Here is a 4,295-nt window from a genome sequence, read left to right on the forward strand (position 1 = left end):
ACCCGCCCAGCTCAGAAACGGGCACCCTCTAGCTGCCCACCCCGCTGTCCATTTGCCACAAGCAATGTGAGCCCTGGCCACATGCACAGCTCCAGAAGGAAAACAATAATATAACGTAAATATTGGATTTGTGGACTACAGCTCCTTTCTCACACGGACCCTGGCTTCTTCCAGAGAGTATCAGGCCTCCTCCCACTGTCTCTGTGGCTGCCCCTCCAGCCCCAGGACATCAACCCTTTTTGACACAATTGAAAAGGAAATAAGTGGCTGCTGTTTTACATGAAAGTAATTTCACACGCAAAGAATGCAGAGAGGCAGCTAAAGCTGAGTTGTGCTTCGGAACAAATCCTTATTAATAATTTAAGTGGTTTTCCAAATTGGAGTGGGAACTTACCTCTTTTATTTAAGTTCCTCCAAGTGAGGGCAGTTAGCTTTGATTTTCTTATCTAAAGGCGTCTTTTAAGATAACAAGTGTAAGACAATGGAGAAGGGTAATGAGATATTAAGAAAACATATAAGGCACGGAAAATGCGTGTAGAACACAGTTAAGTCGGGCAGCTGAAGGTGGAGATTCCTGTATATTGACTTAGAGTATTTCAGGTAGGGAAGGGGGCAGATCTCTATTCATGTTCCATAGAATGGACCAAGGGGATACTATTAAGACATCGATTATAAGGAGGGAACTGGGAATGAGATGTAATGGGGAGTGTGTCGCTGGCTATCATCTAATGACTCAATGTGGAATCTACTCTTAGCCATGTGCTCACAGTTGTCCTGAGTTGCTCCCAGTTAAAAGGACCAGGTAAGCGCTATATATAGGACACTCCTGATAAAACGCTTTACAGACATTTTCCTCTGTCTGGCAGTATAGGGGATGGGGACAGAACTGGAAACTTTTATTTTTTCCGATGTTCTTGTGTTACTGTTTTTTTTCCTTCTAGAACTGCTTTCAGAACTGACCAGCTCAGCACTCAGAGCAGAGCAGAAGTGGAACCCTGAAGGCCTTGGCACAAGATCCTCATCCTAAGCCTCACCTGCCACCTTGGTTGCACCAAAACAAATTTTGACAGTTCTCAGGAGCTCTCATCATGTTCCTCAATTTTATGCTCTCCATAGCATACATTCATTTGTAGCAGCAACAGCTGCTCCTCCCTTTCCCGCCTTTCTTGTTATTTCTTTTTACCCCAAAAACTGATTGGGCCAATCATGGCGCAGGCTGTGCAGTGAGAAGATATATCTTACAGTTTTTGAAATTTTGAATCACTTGTAAATAGAACAGACATTGGAAGGGGCTTCTAATTTACTCATATGTCCCTTTGATACCCAGACGGGGGAAAATGCCAGCCCACAACTAACACAACAGCATTGCCTTTGCAAGACTCTGCATGCAGTGGTGCTACGAGGGCCTAATGATGTCAATGTCAACGAAAGAAAGGGAAAGGGACAATTGTGCAGCCTGCCAATACCGGGACATCCCACACAACCTGTGAGGCTCCTAGAAGAAATCCTCTCAACCCCCTTGCTATAGGACGAGGCACAAGCATTTCCAAATGAGAAACCTCAGGAAGATGAGCCTCCGGGGCTACCAGAGTGACCCCTCAGTTAGAATTTTAGGCTCTAGTGGACATGCTGTAATGAAGTCAGGGCCGGGCTTTAGGAGGCGAATAGTATAATTCTGTCACCCCCCAAAACAGGCCTTTGTTTGACATGCAGATCCGCAGTGACAGCAAAGTATTTCGATCTTGGAATACACAGCAGGTGCTGGAACAAGGCCAAAGCGGAAAGATGCAGCCATCACATGGCAGCCGAAAGGGTTTTCTTATCCCTGTTCCGCGTGAAGTGCTTTAGTGCCTCAGGGATAGTTGTCAAGCCCCACAGAGCCTCTGGAAGCCCTGAGAGCACCAAACAGCAGATGCCTCACCCAAAGTCTGGCAACAACAAAAAGTCTTGAAGTGGCCAACATGACTTCTTCACTGCTGCCATCACCACCGAGCTGTCTGGGCAGCCCCAGAACGGCAAACGAAACGAGGCCTAACGAAGGGCTGAGACTCCTCCTCAGGTTTCTTTGCTGGTGGATCTGGAGTTCAGGAGAGGAAACTGAGGTTAGGCCGGTGTGCAGAAGGGCGCAGGTGCTAACGGTCTTGAACACGTGAGTCCAGAACCATGATTTATTCTTCTAGCTCTCGGCCCAGGAACAGATAGTAAAATATACCTTTAAACTCTGCATGTGATTAATTGATTTAAAGGTGAAGTCTAGAACACCTTGAAATGTTTGTATCCTATTTTCCCTTGGAACATTTAAAACAAATAATATGGGAGATAAAAGTACTCTTGATAGAAACTTGATTCAACAGTCAGGAAATTGTCTGAATATTCCTCTTTCCCTTATTCTAGCAGTTTTGTCTATATAAACATTCATATTACCCATAATTTTTAATAGTTTTGTATAAAGAAACTGTAAGTTATCTCTGAGCCTCCTGGTGGTGTTTCTTCATTGTGTATCTTTACTTTCTTTTGTTTGTATTTTGAAAAAACTGCTTCAAGTTTTTAAGGCAGTGGACTATGACTCTCCATTCATCAAAGAAAATCATATTTGAAAGCTCAGAGTTCCTTCTTAACTGTGATTATGTCTCTTTGCCTTTTTTCCGGCCTTTGCAGCAGATTTTCAGAAATTTGCAATGCCTCATTTATCTAAGACCCTGTGTGGGAGAGTCAGAGTGCCTAACCAAGTTTATGGCTTCTATCTGCATCCACACTAGATTGGAAGCAGCGGAAACTTCTAGCAGAGAGCAACCTCAATTTGCATTCCAGTTGAGTCGAGTGAGTATTCCTCAGAAGTGTTTCCGTAAGGTGCAAGTGCCAGAATCATCCAAATCATCACACTCTGTGCTACCAAATCATACTCGACCATGGTCACATCAAGTCCTGGTGTTGATTATAGAATATCAGAAAGACAGTCTTGCTGTATTGGTCTCTTTTTTCTATTTATTTAAATCTCTCTTTCTCTTTTCCATTAAAAAAAACAGGCAGGAAAAAAAAACAGACAAAAACACACACTCACACACAAATACCTTACAATATGGAAACACATACTCTGAATAAATTGTAAAAATTTATTGCATGCAATGATTAAATGTCAGTAGTTCCTTTACTTGATATTTTATGTTTATCAAGATATATTTCAGGTACACTTCGAATGAGACTGTGTGGACCCATTAAGTTTATGCTCATATTTCTAATACATATTTCTCCAGAGTGTGTAAATATTTTTAAAATTCTGATATTTGCCAGTTGAATATATATGTAATGTATAAATATAGAGCTATGTCTGTATCTATAACCCTACTTGAGTGCACAGTGAACCTCTCGTAGTTCTATCTAATCTTAAAAATCCCCGCAGCCGTCTCTGCCTCTGGCTGCTCCTTTCCTCTCATCTCTATGTGCAGATCTATCAAGAGTTTCCATGGACAGAGGGGCAGGGTCTCTCCTCTGCACAAGCACTGTGGCATCGAGCTGATGAAACAAGCCTGGCCATGACAGCCTCAACCCAGGAGACTTTTCCTTCAGCAGATGTCAAAATGGAATTAGAACAACCAGTTAAGTTTCAGCTCTTTCCAAGAGGAAAGTTCTGAGTCCAGGGCTTTTGTTACATGTTTCAGCCCCAAATGCCACGGGCTGCAGTTAATTCAGTTGCGGCGTGAGGACATGTTTATTTTTCTCATAACTCTCCTGGCTGGATGCGATCGCATGTCCTCGAATATGGGGACCAATACGCATTTCTGGGGCGCGGCCTCAGGTGTCCGTGTGCGCGGGGTTGTGTGGAGCCCGCTGGACACGGAGGGAGACGCGGGGGAGTCCCCGCGAGGGTGCGCGGGGTTGACTGCGACTGGCGCGGGAATCCTTTCTCTTGACGCCAAGATACCTTCCCCCGAGGCCTAACTTTTTCTTTCTTTTAAAGTAAGTCAGTAATAAAATAGAAAGCACATTCAAGCAAATGCTTGGGATGATAAATCAGATCAACTGATACTGGTTGTATTTCACGGGAGAAACTTTGCTCTGAATTTTCAGATTTTCCACGCTACCCACTAAAAATATATTTTTAAAAACCCACTGCTCTTCTGGCTCCAGTAACAAGGATTTGAGGAAGTTATTTTCATTGTTTATGGGAACAACACTCACTGGATCGCAGGTTTTGGTTTTTTCGATTCTCTTGACCTTCAAGTGACTTCAGCGAAAGGGAAGGAATATCTTGCTCCCAGGCAGCAGGCTTGGTAATTACTATCCTGCTGCCTCAG

The 4,295-nt window shown here is 43.6% G+C and overlaps 1 long non-coding RNA gene across 1 annotated transcript; it reads left to right on the forward strand.

Annotated features, from left to right (window-relative positions):
- The first annotated feature begins 2,043 nt into the window (after positions 1-2,043).
- Positions 2,044-3,134, forward strand: LOC148092806 (uncharacterized). Its single transcript, XR_015714780.1, has 2 exons — positions 2,044-2,149; positions 2,662-3,134. It is a non-coding gene; the product is annotated as an uncharacterized LOC148092806 (long non-coding RNA).
- The last annotated feature ends 1,161 nt before the right edge of the window (positions 3,135-4,295 follow it).

Source organism: Miniopterus natalensis, chromosome 7 (assembly GCF_054644295.1).
Source record: "Miniopterus natalensis isolate mMinNat1 chromosome 7, mMinNat1.hap1, whole genome shotgun sequence".
Classification (NCBI taxonomy): domain Eukaryota; kingdom Metazoa; phylum Chordata; class Mammalia; order Chiroptera; family Miniopteridae; genus Miniopterus; species Miniopterus natalensis.